Source organism: Equus asinus, unplaced genomic scaffold, assembly GCF_041296235.1.
Source record: "Equus asinus isolate D_3611 breed Donkey unplaced genomic scaffold, EquAss-T2T_v2 contig_4, whole genome shotgun sequence".
Classification (NCBI taxonomy): Eukaryota; Metazoa; Chordata; class Mammalia; order Perissodactyla; family Equidae; genus Equus; species Equus asinus.
The window spans coordinates 23,582-40,213 of NW_027225071.1; the positions used below are offsets into that span (position 1 = coordinate 23,582).

A 16,632-nucleotide genomic window follows, 5' to 3' on the forward strand; every position below is an offset into this window, starting at 1 on the left:
GCTGGTTCGGATCCTGGGTGCGGACATGGCACCACTTGGCAAGCCATGCTGTGGCAGGCGTCCCACATATAAAGTAGAGGAAGATGGGCACAGATGTTAGCTCAGGGCCAGCCTTCCTCAGCAAAAAGAGTAGGATTGGCAGCAGATGTTAGCTAATCTTCCTCCGAAAAAAAAAAGGACACAAATCTCAGTAGACCTCATGAGCAGAGTAACCCTGTCAGCATCGACCAGGCAGCCAGTTTCATGAGAGGTAAATAAATTTCCATTTTCTTTTAAGTACTGTATTTCTTGTTTCTTCATTATAGCAGCTTAACTTACCCTGATTAATATGATATTCTTGAGAGTGGCATAGATTTGAAAATTGGCTCTCTGTCACCTAGAGAACAGGAAGAGCCTGAAGACGTGGGTCACAAGAAACAACTAAGAAAGGGCTAGACCAGGGCACGTCTTAGCGGGAGGCAAACTCAGAGGGGCCACTGAAGTGGGGGACTCTGTGGAGCCAGGCAGGAAGTTGAATGAGGGCTTTTGTCATCCAAATAGGTGCAAGAGGAAGAGCCAATGAAGATACTTTGTGTACATAAAAATTTTGGTGGGGCCAATCAGTTACAATACTTCACAGAAAGGTAGTAAGAGGGGCAGAAATGGAGAAGAGGCAGATTAACAGGGAAAGCGAGGGGAGAAACTGATGAGAGATTACAATGTATTTAAAAAGAAAAGAGGATCCAAAAACAACTCAAGGCATGAGAGGCTAGGTGGCCACGCATCATAAAACTGTGGCGGCAACAGTCACTCAGAGCGAGCTGTTGGCCAGCAGAACGCCACACCGAACTCGGTCTTTCCCCTGTTAATCTGATATCGTGGTAGTACATTAAAGAGTATTTCTCCCCACACAGATTAAGATAATGATGGAGTGTTTGAAGCAAAAAGAAGAAGATAGAGAAATCAGGCTAGAAATGTAGAACATTACCACCTACATGGAAAGGGTAATGGCTGAAAATGCTGTTTAAAGAAATAACCACACTTTAAGTTCTGTTACATTTTAAGCTTAAATATTATATATTTCAATATCTATCTTGATAAAAGCAGCCTCTGGTACAGCTTTCTAATCATATATTTAGCATTCTCTCTTTTCACCTCTAAACTTCTTCAGAGGGCTCTCCTCGAACTTCTCCATCATTATTTTGATGTGCAGCTTTCTGGAGAAGCCTGGGGCCCAGCAAACCAATGAGGAGACTTCCAATTGGGGCTGTGATGAGGATGGACAAAAATGCCACTGTCAACACATCCATTCCATATTCTTCTAATTGTTTCTCTCCATGTGACCTTGCTGTGTCCAAGGCCACGGATCCTATTGCAGCCTGTAAAAGTTTAATGGTAAAGTTGGACACAGGCATATAAGACAGGCACATAGAAAAAAGGTGAATTATTTTATCATTTGCAAAAACAAACTGCTTGTTCTTTTGTTCAACTAAGAAAGTTCTTTCTTTCAAAGTGTACTGCAATTGGTTTTGGTATTCTGAAAATTCTCCTGCCCTGGCATGGGGAAGGGATGGTGATTCATATGTACTTAGTTGCAGAAGGCAGGGTTACAAAAATATCAGGCAAATATATTTCAAAACACAAGGTAAATACAGCCTCATGATATAATTGACTATAAGACGATTCTGTATACTAAATTCCTTATGAGTAAAGAAAGTCACTGGTCATCTCACTCTTTTATCTTCAGGAATCTGGAATTAAAAAAGAACAAGATGAAAAAGTGCAGTGAGCCCTGTGGCCGAGTGGTTAAGTTTGCATATTCCACTTCAGCGGCTGAGAGTTTTGCTAGTTTGGGGGTGGACATGGTACCGCTCATCAGGCCATGCTGAGGCGGCGTCCCACATAGCGCAACCAGAGGCACTCACAACTAGAATGTACAACTGTGTACTGAGGGGCTTTGGGGAGAAGAAGAAGAAGAAAAAAGAAGATTGGCAGCAGATGTTAGCTCAGATACCAATCTTTTAAAAAAAGTGTAGTGATACTTACTGGAAGATGGCAAAGTTTTAAATGAAAAAACATAAGAATATGTATTGCTATAGAGCTAAACTAATTGTTAAACATAAAGAAACCTGAAAGTGGTAGGCACTGTCAAAACTTGAAGGTAATCTTATTAGGTATTTGGTGAACTCTTTGCCTTAGGTCTTGGTGAAATGTTTTATTTAAAATTTGTCTACTGGGAAGTATTATGAAAACCTTCATTTTCTTTTAGAGGCAAAATGCCATATTAGTGCACTTGGGAAAATAATATATTAATCAATCTGGTTATTCCCTTATTCCACAAAACACAACAATGTTGTCCTCTAGGACAATGAATCAGAAGAGAGAATGCTGGTGTGGATGAGACACAATGGCAGAGACTACTAATTGCCCACAAATATCTGAATGCCCCTTTTCCCTTCTAAACTAGAACTCCTGAGTGTTAGCTGGTCACATTGCTGTCCAAACCAAGACTTTTTTTCATCCTTCTTTGCAACTAGATGAAGCTATATATCTAAGTTCTGGCCACTGAGAGGTGAGCAGAAGTGATAAATGCTACTTTTGGATTGTTCCCTGAAGAGAAATGGACACTTGCACATCATTCTTTTTCCCCTTCCCCCTGATGAGAAATGGTGAACTGATGGAAGGCACATGCTGAGGACAGTGTCACCCTGCCAGCTCTGGAGTGTCCATGCTGGACTGCTGGTGGGAGAGAAGGAAAAATCTATCTCACTTAGTCCCTGTATGTGAGGGCTCTTTGTTATTTCAGGTTCCTTGTACCATAACTAATTCAACATTTCAAGAAGTCTTGGCAAGAACTGCACTCATTACAATGTATATTTCTCTTTCAGTTCTCCGTTGTGTGTGTATGTTTTGAGGTTTGTAGGTATGCTGATTTAAAATATATTGTGATTTAAAATATATTTCTTACAGCAGGTCATGGACCAAAAAGTTTGAAGAACACTAATATGGAAAAAAACATACAAGAAAGTCTTGTTTCTTAGGCAGTGGCAAAAGAAGAAAAAAGAAAATTCCATACAATACTTGCTTCACAGTACATACATTATTCACCACATCCAAGATAATTTCTCCTTATTATAAATTTGCTTTGACAGCAGGAAAGTGCTGTCTTTCAAATTTTAACCTTTAGAAACAAATCTTTCAAACCAAAGCTACTAGAGTAATTATTTTGATAGTTACCTAATAAAGTTACCAGAAGTAGTGTAGAAGCTGGAGACACTGAGGGAGAAACTATTCCACTTATTGTACCATATAAACCTCACAGTATTCTTAGCCATTATGTCCCAGACATCTTTCAAAGTCTGATGAAAAAAAAACTTCTCTGGGATAATGCCCAAACCTATAGCCACACCAAATCTGGCATATAGTTACAGAGCATACACAACCCTCAAAGTTTCCTAAATTAAAAATATCTGATTTTCATCTCATGAAATAGAAATTTACATATTTAAATAATTGCAAAATAATCAAGGATGCAACAGTTAAATCTTGTTTGCTATAATTAGTCTGAAAATATACAATACAATCAGGGCTATTTGCAACAAATGATAATCTATACAGTTCTAATTTAATTAGCAATTATAGGTATTCTACCAAATGCATGGTCAATAATTTCAAGCACCTGTTAGTGCCTTGTTAGAGTGCACAAATTTTGGGTCATGTGATTGAGACAACTGACAGGAAGTACAGCTAGTTTGAAAAATTTAATATTAACTAATAATCTAGGAAATCAATAAAGCATTTTCTGAGTTGTTTCTCAATAAATCTTTCTCCATTATATATAAAGACCGAGGTTGAGCATAACTGATCATCAATCATATTGACAGTGAAGTATTTCCAAACACTAACATGGGCCGCGCTATTTCTGTTTCACTCTCTTCTTAGAAGACATCAAAACGAAAAATCTCTAGGTGATTCAGAGAGCTCTGACTGATGAAAATTCAAACTCTTCCCTCCCTCTACTACTGCTTTCTAGTAACATAGGGATTTATTGGATTTTCAGTTGTACCCTGGAGATCTAAAGAAATTTAAATGAGCCATCATATTAAAGGAATCAGCATACCAAAAATAAAACTTTTAGAGTAGATTAGTAAAAATTCTTTTCATAAATCAAACTTGTTACTTTTGTTCACCAAATTTGGACAAGCCCTCTTATTCAAAATTTTAAGGGATCATATTGAAATAGGAGTTAAGATCCATCATTACCTGGACTGTGGCCTTTGGAAGCCATGCAAATGAAATAAATATCTTTTCCTTTATGTTAAAACCAGCAAAACACACCATCAGAAATGTAGTCAAAATTCGTATCAGTACTGCAATACCCAGGGTGGCAACACAAAGGCCTGTAAGAAATACTCAATTTTTAGACATAACGAAATACTGGGGAAGAAATGGAATCTCCTGATTATTGATTCAAAATTCTATCAACAGAAATAATCTAAAAACATTAAAAAATTAAAAAGACAAAAATGATTAGGCATAATTTGTCAAAACATCAATATTAAGGATCAATCAGACCATTTGTTTAAAAGAAGGTATTTGCCCTAAATTAAAGCCAGAAATTAACTAAATATATTTGAATTTCCACAAAGGAGATTTGAATGTTATTTATCTTATGCTTTATAGCAAGAACCACACTTTTTCCCATGTGTTTATTTAACAAGAATTTATTAAACTATAACTACGCATAACAGAATTTGGACTAGGTTCTGATACCCAAACACGCATAACGTACAGACTTTGCCTCCATGAACTCCAAAGTCAGAGGAAGACAGAAACATAAAGAACCAAAAGGTGAGTGCAGTGTAAATATACCGGTAAGAGGGCGCAGAAGAGAAAAAACTTAATATTTTCATCAAAGTGGTTGAGAATTCTTTACAGAGGATAAGACCAGAGGTGATATTCAAAATATTTATCAGCAAGTATGGAGGCAATCAGGCAGTCAGAAGAGAGCTGGCTGGGCACTGACCAGTCAGAATAGACACTGGCTTCTACACCTGTTTCCCCATACTGGTGTGTGCACTGACTGCCCATCACCCTGGCTGATGTGTACAGCTACTTCGTTCAGTCCTTCAGAATCCTTTGCTGATAAAGGTAAGTTCATTCTGATTTGCAAAATAAGAGATTGTGACTAGGGCAAGGCAAGCTACCGGACCTGAGAAAGGCAAAGCTAAGGTGAGTACTAGGTAATAGGGTGGTTTTTGAAAAAGTAACATTTGTTGAGTGCTTGCTCTGTGCTAGGTTCTGTATTAAGCTTTAAATGCATCTCTTTACTTAGTCTTTACAACCTGTGGAGTAATTATTCTCACTTTACAGTTGAAAAAAAATGAAGATCAGAAAGGATAAATAACTTTCTCAAGTTCAAGAGGCTGGTAAAACACCAGACAGACATTGCTTGATGCTCTATTGTGAATCTGCAACATGGTTTCTTTATGAAAAGGTTCTGTGGCTCTTTATTGGAGGGTATTTTTCCCAGCGTGGTAGATTTTCAAAAGTATTTGTTGCCTTAAGTACAAGATACAAAAGGGACGATCCCATTCCCAGGAGGGAGCAGTCTGGGGAGGATGATGAGGAAGCCTTGGACACACTGAGCCTCAAGTTTTGTGGGATTTACAAGTGGTGATGTCCAAGCAGCAACTGGCTATGTTGAATTCGAGATAAAGATTTTGCAATTACATAGTTTATAATCGAAGCCACTGAGTGTAGCTGAGCTCAGAGAAATGATACCCAGCGTGAAGTGTAGAAATCTTTTGAAAGAACTTGGAGGAAGAGCAGCACTTAAGCCATATATAGTGTAAAGGAAGACTCAGAGGGCACTGGAAAATGTAAAAATTCAACGTAAAAAGTGTTGTAAAGAGGTCAATAGCGTCCAATGCTGCTGAGAGATCAAGTCAAGTCAAGACTAACACGTATTTCGTGTATCCAGCAATACGACCGTGGTGAGGGCGGGGCTGGTTGTGGAATGGGGCAGAAGCTGGGCTGAAATGTTCTGAGGGAGGGCATGAGAGTTGAAATGGAAAAGGGGGACACAGTTACCTCTTTAGAAAAGTTTGAAAAGAGGAAGAGAGAGAGAGAGTGGTAGGTGAGGGGGGAAGTGAAATGAAGAAGGGATATATATATATATATGTATATATATTTATTCAAATTTTGACTGTGGTAAAATACACGTAAAATTTACCATCTTAACAATTTTTAAGTGTACAGTTCAGCAGCATTAAGTTAAACACTCACATTTTTGTGCAACCAATCTCCAGAACATTTTCATCTTGCAAAGCTGAAACTCTACACCCATTAAACAGCAAGTCCCCATTTCCCCGCCTAAACCCTGGCAGCCACCGCTCTCCTTTCTGTCCTTATGAATTTGACTCCTCTGGATGCCTCACAGGAGTGGGATCATGCGGGATTTGTCTTTCTGTAACTGGCTTATCTTACCCAGTGTAATGTCCTCAGGTTCATCTATGTTGTCACATGCGTCAGAATAGAAAGATACTATTTTAAGATAGGAGAGATTAAAATCTGTTTCAATTCTGCAGAAGAGAAAGCTGTGACAAGGATATCTGAAGATGTGTCAGAAAAAGGGGAGACTCTGTGTGAGATCTAGAAGGAGGTGGCAGGGATGGGATCCCTAGTATGGACGGAATAATACTGTGATGCAAGAAAAGAAGGAAATAATGAGTACAGGTCTTTCTTGATGTACGATGGGGTTACATCCTGATAAACCAATCATAAGTTGAAAGTCAACTTTAAGTCAAAATATTGTAAGTCAAAAATACACTTTGGGCTGGCCTGGTGGCATAGTGGTTAAGTTCGCACCTGCCGCTTCAGCAGCCCAGGGTTCCCAGGCTTGGATCCCAGGTGTGGACCTAGCACCGCTCTCAAGTCATGCCGTGGCGGTATCCCACATACAAATTAGAAGAAGACTGGCACAGGTGTTAGCTCAGCGACAATCTTCCTCAAGCAAAAAGAGGAAGATTGGCAACAGATGTTAGCTCAGGGCCAATCTTCCTCACCAAAAGAAAGAAAGAAAGAAAGAAAAAGAAAAAAATGCATTTAATACACCTAACCTACCAAATATCATACCTTAGCCTAGCCTACCTTAAATGTACTAGGAACACTTACATTAGCCTACAGTTAGGCAATCATCCAATACAAAGCCTATTTGATAATAAAATGTTCACTATCTTATGTAATTTCTTGAATACTTACTGAAACTGAGAAACAGATAGGGTAGAAGTGTATGGGTCGTTTGCCCTCATGATCCTGTGGTGACTAGAGCTGCAGCTCACTGGCGGCTGCCCAGCATCTCGAGAAAGGATCATATGGCATATCGCTAGCCGGGGAAAAGATCAAAATTCAAAATTCGAAGTATGGTTTCTAATGACTGCATATCACTTTCATACCATGGTAAAGTCAAAAAATCCTAAGTCAAACCATCGTCAGTCGGGGACCATCTGTATACGTGTACAAATTAATTTTTGAGTATGGTACTAAAAGTCAACAGTTTTAATATGATGGCTTTTGAATGTATGAATGAATAAAAGAATGAATGAACAAACATTTCTATCCCATGGATACATATTATAGAACTGCCTAATTATCTTTAAAATTCTGGCCCTTGATCAGGACAAGCCTAGATGAACATTCTTATCGTTGGAAAAAAATTTTAAGGCCTGCATTTTCTTGATAGTAGTTAAGAGCGACACTTTTCTTTACAAGCAACAATATTTAAGGCATAAAATTTACTGTCTTAGATTGACAAACATTCTTTTCTAACCAACTGCTTAAAAGATCAGTATTAACTTTTTATATAATTGTGACAATGGGAACCACCAAATATAAACCTACTACAGATACTACAACTGAATATAAAAAGTTGATTTTAGCAAAAACACTACTTTGAAATTCTCACCCACAGTTTCTGGTCTGAGAGATGCAATAGATACCTCTGCTCCAATCAGTCCAAAGAGAAGGGGCTGGAAGATATCCCAGGCCACTGCAATAATCTTTTCAACCTCTGCCTAAAAGAAACACACATACACATACAGGGATTTTTATTATGTGAAGTTAGAAGATCTAAGAATTTTACTAATTTGAAATCTGAGTCAATTTGACCTGAGATAGGCTTTATCTATGTGGCATCTATAAATAAGAAGGTAGCTAGAATACAGCAAAAAATTGCATAAAGATACTTCTAACAGTTAAGGTATTACATAAGGTGCGTTGGTGTTGGTTTGCAAAAGGATGTTAACTATAAAGAATCTCATCAAGTCATCTCAGGAGGACTTCGACTTCTGAATACATGATGTGTGTGTCCATAATACTTAGTATTACTTTATAGTTAATTTTCACTCAACAATATGATTAAAAGATCTTGTAATATTTATACATATATCTAGAAATGCACCTTATTGCTGCATAATAATGTATGATATGGAAGTACCATAGTTTATTCAACCATTTCTTTATTAATAGACCTTTAAGTTGTTTCCAATTTTATTTTATTATAAAAGAATACTGTTTATGACTATCTCAAATCATGCACAAAAATAAAATTCCGGTATAGTGAAGTGCTGTGCCAGTTATTAACTTACTGCCCCTCGGCTCCAAATCCTCCTTTCAATTGTTGCTCTGCAGAAGATGGAGCCAGGGGCTGGCCCAGTGGCCGAGTAGTTAAGTTCGCGCGCTCTGCTTTGGCGGCCGCGGGTTTCGCCAGTTCGATTTCTGGATGTGGACGTGGCGCTGCTCAACAAGCCATGCTGGGGTGGCATCCCGCATGCCACAACTGGAAGGACCCACAACTAAAAACACACAACTATGTACCGGGGGGCTTGGGAAAAATAAAATCTCAAAAAAAAAAAAAAAAGAAGATGGAGCTGGACCCTTTTAAGTCTTTCCCCTTTGCTAGCTGGACCATATTAAATTTTGCCACTAGAGGGCGCCCAAGAGCTACTCCAAGAGGAAGGCGCTCGTCTGGTTCGGTGGCTCCTCCTAGCAGGATGCTTCCGCACCGGGTCCTGCAGCCCGGGTGGCTTCTCCAGAGCCAGGCTCCTAGGGTGTATGGCGGCCAGCAGCACTCAGCGGTCAGCAGCTGCCCCCAGCCTCCTCCTCGGGTGATTTCATAGCCAACTGCCCTGGGCAACATACCACCCCATACACCTTTAGAGGGTAGATTTCCAGCAACTTCTGCAGGCAGGGTACCATGGTGACTTCTCTGCCATCCAGTGAACCAAGGCTCTAACAAGGCTTGGATTCTCAGCCCTGGGTGCCGAAGTAGGTGGGGTGGGGTGGGGAGGTGGAAGCGGATGCTGCATCTCAGCCCTAGGGGTTTATAGCTGCTATTCCTATATTCTTTAGGGGCCTCTTTACATCTTACAAGACAATCCCTAGTATGGTTAATAATAAGCTTTCCCTATTCCAGTTACTATATGGTTTCTCATTCCTTCTAAGACCCTAATTGATATAAGTACTAACTTTATGACACACAATACAAAAACCCTTGGAAAAGATTGACATAATTGACTAGAATAAAACGAAAATATTTTGTGGCAAAAGAAACCATAAAAAAGGATAGGTGACAAACCAGGGGAAAATATCTGTACCATGTGTAACAGAATAAGGAGCAATATCCAATCAATAAGAAAAAGACATAGAACCTAATCGAAAAATGGGCAAGGCATACACACAAGTAATTTGTACCAGAAGAAACACAAGGGCCAAAAAACATGAGATACTAAAACTCAGTAATCAGAGAAACACAAATTAAAATGATATACCATATATTTTTTTGGGGGGGGAGCCATCATATTGGAAAAAAACACTAAAAAGTTTTAATAATGTCTAGTATTTATAAGACTGTAAGGAAACTAAGCAATTGGTAGGAGAGCAAATTGATAATGCTTTTTTTGTAGGGCAATTTAGCAGTACCCTTAACAGTGTCTAAGAATTTACATTTAACAGATTTTTTCAATCAACTAATAAGAATCTATGTTTTTGAACGACATTTTAACATTTTTTTACCATTTTTACACATCTAAGGATCTATACTTTCATTTACGTACTCAGCAGTTTGACAAAGGAGGATTACCTCGTTTCCCTATTTTCTTAATTTTTGTTATTTCTGGTATGTTTATTAAGGTGAAGATTCTATTTCCTCTTAGTTTATAAATGTTTAAAGACACCGTATATGAGGGGTTGGTTGATTTATTTATATAGTTCTATTCCTATATCATTATAAAGTTATGTTTTCACATCGTAAGGAATCAGATCATGACTGAGGTTCAAATTCTGCCACACACCAACTGCAAGCCACTCGCCTCTCAGCACCTAATTTTCCTCATTTGTAAAATGAGAGGTTTACATTAGATAACGTCCAAGATCCTTTATCACTTAATGACAGTGAATCGTCTGCCAAACTAAGGTCCAGATGCCACCCTTCTACATATCTTTAAATTTTACTTTTTAATTTAGTTTTTAGAGTATATCATAGCTAAAGTTCAGACTTTAGCTGATATCCATAGTTGTAAAGAACAAAAATCAACTCTATTAATTTTAGGTTACTTAGCCTTCTGTTGCCATGACTAATGGCTTAACAGAAGTCCTCGAAAGTATTTCATGTACTGAGAACTCCAATGAAGGCAGAGGCATATTGAGTTTTCTCTATCAAATTGTTTTTATTTCTAAACTTGGACAAAGGCCACAATTTGGTTTTTTTTTTTTTTCTCGCTGAGGAAGATTCGCCCTGAGCCAACATCAGTTGCCAGTCTTCCTCTATTTTGTATGTGAGCTGCTGTCACAGCATGGCCACTGATAGACAAGTGGTGTACATCTGTGCCTGGGAACTGAACCCAGACCACCAAAGCGGAGCATGCTGAACTTAATCACTAGACCACCAGGGCTGGCCCCACGATTTGGTTTTTGATTGTAATACTGTAGACTAATTTAATATCAGACATGGCCCTATATATTGTAAAACTTAAAGATGAGAGAGGAGCCACAATGTACCTTCTTGTGGGTTTTTTTGTAACTTCAAAACTAAAATGAATCTGTTTATAAAGAAAATAGAGGGGCTGGCCCCGTGGTGTGGTAGTTAAGTTTGGCACACTCCACTTTGGTGGCCCAGGTTTGCAGGTTCAGATCCCAGGCGTGGACCTACACCATTCATCAGCCATGCTGTGGTGGTGACCCACATACAAAGTAGAGGAAGACTGGTGCAGATGTTAGCTCAGTGACAATCTTCCCCAAGCAAAAATAAAAAGAAGAAGATTGGCAATGGATATTAGCTCAGGGTGAATCTTCCTCAGGAAAAAAAAAAGAAAGAAAAAGGAGTCATCAAATAGGCTAAGTACAAAAGAAGACATGAGTTCAGAGGAATGAAGACTGTGGTGTCCACTGAAAGTTAAGGCCACTTTACCTATCTGTATGCACCATTAGTAAGAATCTTCAACAATGGAAATCACTTTCCATTATGGACAAAAAGAGAAAGTTAAGAGAAACAGAAGTTTCATCATGAGTTAAATATCTACTTAAGCTGACACTTCTCTTCTTAGAGAGAAGATTTCAAGATTCAGAAGATTGAAAATATATCAAGAAAAACATCCTGTAGCTGTTAAAGTCATCAGAAGAAGCACTGCATTTGAAAACAGATGAAAAATATAGATGAAAAAGGCCTTAAAAAAGTGAGTGCATTTGAATACAATAATGGCAAGATTATAAGGAAAACCAAGCAGGAAAGTATGAGATAATGTCAGAAAACTACAGGCGCAAACAAAATTTTATAAAATATTGTAGCTTGTCAAAGCATAATTCAACAACAATATAGCTACAGCACTGAGTTTACAAGTGTTTTATTTCCATTTTCCCACATAATAGCCACAATAATTCTTTAGTGATTATTATTATTTTTTTCAGTGTACAGTTGAGGAAACTGAGTATTAGAGAAGGTAAGTGACTTGCTTGGGATTACACATCTAGACAGTAGAATCTCTGGGACTGGAATCCCAATTTCCATAGATTAAATTTTATGCTCTTTTTATTACATTGTGCTGCTCAGAGATAGTCATAAAAATTATTAGTGTGTTCTGACTAAGCACTTTGCCTTATATAGATTATTTCACTTAATCCTCCACTCTATGAAGTTGTTGCTATTATCATTCCCCACTTGAGAGATATGGAAATCGAAGACTGAGAAGTCAGATACTTTGTACATGGGCATACAGCTACTCAGGTGTAGGGCTGAGCTTAATCCAGGAAGTCTGAGTGCTCAGACCCTATGCTACACCATGGAACAAGGAGGAAAAGCAGTCCAAAACCTGGACTCATTGATTTGGTGCCTCCAGAAGTAGGGACTTGCCTGAGTACTAAATTAGAAAAGATATGGAGAGTGTCTGCCATATAAGTGATTCAATGAAGGTTTTTTTACCCTGTCTTTAGGAAATCATTTTCATATACTCAAACAGTGTGTTTTCATCCTGGCTCTGCCACTTATTAGCTTGGTGACCTTAGGCACTCTATCTACTATCTCTAGGCCTTGGTATCCTCATTTGTAAAATGGGTCTCATATCTACCTCTCAAGGTTATTGCAAAGAATAAATGAGATAACATAGGTAAGATTTCACTAGGAAAGGAATCTTTAAGAAAAAATAAACTGAGGAAAGGTCATAATAAGAGATTGATAGATCGGACCACGTGAAACTATAAGATATTTGTGTGTTAAAAATGAACAATAAAAAAAGGCACAAAGGGCTAATATCGTATATATAATCAGTACATTCAACTTTAGGAGATAATGGACAAAAAACCTATCAAAGAAAAAGAAAAAATACAAATAGCTAAATATATGAAAAAGCATTCAATTTTATTGTTAAGCAAGGAGGCATAAAACAAAAAAAGATACCACTTTTGACTATCAGTAAGGATAAAAATTAAAAACAATAATATTCTAAGGCAGTGTTTCACAAAGTGTGGTCCCCAGGGAAGCAGCATCAGCATCACCTGGTAACTGATCAGAAGTACACATTCTCAGGCCCCACCGTAGTCTAACTAAATCAGAAATTCGGGAGTGGGGTCCACAAGTCCAATTTAACAAGACTTCCAGGTGGTGCTAAAGTTGGATAAACATTATTCTAAGCTGATGACGATGTAATGATATAGGTACCTCACATATTACTGGTGGAAAAGTAAATGGATACAACTCTAGAAAGCAACCAGTTTGGTAATACGTGTCAAAAACCTAAAAATGTTCATGTTATTTGACCCAAAAAATTTAGCATTAAGAATCTGCCCTAAGGAAACGATATTGGATTTCAGCATAATTTAAAATAGCAGAGACTGGTTTTAAAAAGCTTATGGTGCATCCACGTGTGTGTGTGTGTGTGTGTGTGTGTGTGTAAAGAGACATACATAGGAGATTAACCAGAGGTAAATATGAAAAAAAAAGCTGTCAGTTCTCTCTCCGGGTTTTGGGATTACATTGATCTTCTATGTAATCAGCCAGGCTGCTGGCAATTCAGGCAAAGTTATGGCAAATGCAGAAAAACAGATGATTTGTTTGGTTTATAACGGTCTTTTCTACATGACTCACATCCTCGTTTTCTGAAGAATCGTGTAACCGGAACTGGCCGGGCCCCCTCCCTTGTCTTCTGCGCGAGTGGCTCACGTCCACTTGCGGTGGGCACCCGTCTTCCCCTCGACGTCTGTTGCTAAAACTACTCTTTTATGTTCTATTCCAAATGATATGGTTCCTTTTCACTGTTTATTTTTTATCCTATCATTTATTAATTTACAAACAATCTGAAATTGCAAAGTTTGGAAGTATAATGTTTTTAATACACTTGCTATATGTTATTCGAATAGATGTCGAAACATAAAAACGTGCCCTGCACAATGATGGTATATTCTGGTCACTTTGGAGTCGATAAACCTGAGTTAAATCCCAGTGCCACTTTCTAATTTTGTGACCTTGGACATGTTATTTAAGTCCTTCTGACTTACAGTCTCTATAAAATGTAAATGGTAATATTTTTTCAAAGGTTTTTTTGATGAGAATAAATGAGAATATCCCCTCACTGGCTAGCACAGGGCCATACGGAGTGGCAATAAAAATTGATTAATTCTCTTCCCTCTTTTCACCCATGACAGTATAATATAATGAGTTGGTTGTAATTTTTGAAGACTTTTAAACAAGTGACAACAGAAAGCATTTACCTATAAAATTCAATTTGAAGAAACTTACTACAAGCATATTTGAGAATTTTCCTGTTGAATAAATGAAAGGAAATAAACCAAAATAGTTTACAGAGCTGTTGGCTTTAGGTGGAGAAATTACAAATCATTTTTTCTTTCCTTTTATCTGACTTTTAAAAAATTTTTCAAAGTTCTACAATAAGCATATACCGCTTTCATACTCAGAAATCAAATAAACTTTATTCTAAACAATATTCTCTTTGGTAATTTATTTTTTTAAATGCTAAAAAAGGTTACCATTCAAAAGTGAAGGGACAGTTTGTAAAATGCTAATGTCAGGCAAGCTCCCAGATGCTCGACAAGGGTCACAGTGCACACACAGTGGCATGCCTTCACGGAGTGAAGACTGCGAGCTCTGTCCCGGACAAGGGGGCCAGAGTGCTCCAAGAGCAGTGCGCTGGTCAGCAGCCCAGGCAGGATGGAAGGCACTCAGCAGTGAGCGCTCAGCGAGGAGCCAGGGAGCCGAGATCAGACCCGAGACTGAACAGCAATGTGTGATCACCTGCCTCGGCCTGCAAGGAAAGTGAAGCCACGGAAAAGCAAATTTTGACAAGAGCAAATGTTTACAAGAGATGAGGGATGATAAGAGGACCCAATTTATACTGGGAAGTTTATGTTTTAGCTTTCCTCTTGTCAGATGTTAAGTTACGTGAAATCACAAAGGAGAATTTAATAATACGGGTGCTGCTAAGGAAAAAAAAGTAGACCTGAAATAAGCCTTACAGCCAAGCCTCCCCAGGAGGACGCAGCAGCCCTGGGCCCATGCAGTGCCTGCAGCAGGGCTCTGCAGAGCCTTGCTCCTTGCCTGCAAAGCCCAATCCACTGCGGCCTGCTTTCCTGGGGCCTCAGTCCCTTATCTACACAAGGCTCCAGGCAGCCCCACCAATCCACCCTCCTCTACAGCAAAGGGATGCCCAACTGCACATGTCTTGCCTCCCGAGAGTGAAAGCCTCCAACGGAGTGCCATGTGCCCACAGTGAAGCCCTGCCTCTACAGACCTCTGCAGAGACCGCTCACCTGCAGGGCACTGCACACCCAACCTCAGGACTGATAATCAACATATATTTTTCATGTAGTATTATTTTAAGCTGAATTATTTTCAACAGTTGTCTTTGGTTTTCCCAAATGATATATGTGTATTTAGTTTAGGTCACCCACATCTAATTTCTTCATGAAGCAGAATAGTATATGATCCTCTCAAGTTCAAATCCATAAAAATGTACCTTGAAATTAAATAAATGGCAACCAGCTAATTTCCATAATACACATAAAGGAAATGAATAATTTTAATGATCTTGAAAGTCAGTAAGAAAAACAGACAATCATAAAAAATGGGCACAGGCTTTTGAATAAACTGGCTAGTAAATATATGACAAGATGATTAGCTCCACTTGTAAAGAAATACAAATCAGATCAATAATGAGAAACATTTTTCACCTGTCAGATTAGCAAAATATCTAAAGATTGAAAGTACACAGATCAGAAAAACAGATCCTTTCACAAACTGTTGGTGGGAATATAAATTGGTACTGCTGTTTAAGAGGGCAACTCAAGGGGCTGGCTGCATGGCTGAGTGGTTAAGTTCGTGCACTCTGCTTTGGCGGCCTGGGTTCACCAGTTTGGATCCTGGGCACAGACCTACTACACACCGCTTGTCAGGCCATGTTGTGGCGGCGTCCCACATAGAAGAACTAGAATGACCTACAACTAGGATATACAACTACGTACTGGGGCTTTGGGGAGGAAAAAAAGAGGAAGATTGGCAATAGCTGTTAGCTCAGGGCCAATCTTCCTCACCAAAAAATTTTTAAAAAGCATACGTTAAAAAAAGGGCAAATTGATACTATCAAAAGTATCAATGTGCATACTCTTTCATAGAGAAATCCTATTTCTAGAAATTAATCCTATAGATACACTCAAAGATATGCTATATTTTGTTGATTTTAAGAAACACACTTTTTCATTTCTGAAATTAGGAAGTGATGTCATAGTTTAATTGGCAGCATTCTTTTTCTCTCTTGGTGGCATGTAAAATAATGGTGCTTCTTAGACTTGATAGTGTCTTAGTGGTATATGCAAGGATATTTTATTGATGCACTTTTTGTCTTGGCAGAAAATTAGAAACAATTTAAATGTCTGTTAAATTAAATTTAGGCAGGAAACTGGTTAAATAAAGTACAGTACAGCTATACAATGCAATACTCTGCAACCCTTACAAAGAATAAGGGAGGCATCATGGAAATATGACCATGATACATTTTAAGTAAAAACATCAAGTTATAGATTGGTATGTAACAGGAAAAAAGGAAGTGTATGTGTGCATTTGGGCATACGTTTGTATATGTACAGAAAATA

The 16,632-nt window shown here is 38.3% G+C and overlaps 1 pseudogene; it reads right to left on the minus strand.

Moving 5' to 3' along the window:
• Nucleotides 1-1,027: 1,027 nt before the first annotated feature.
• The window catches only part of LOC123284018 (sodium/hydrogen exchanger 9B2-like), a 42,091-nt pseudogene continuing 26,486 nt past the window's right edge, over nt 1,028-16,632 (minus strand).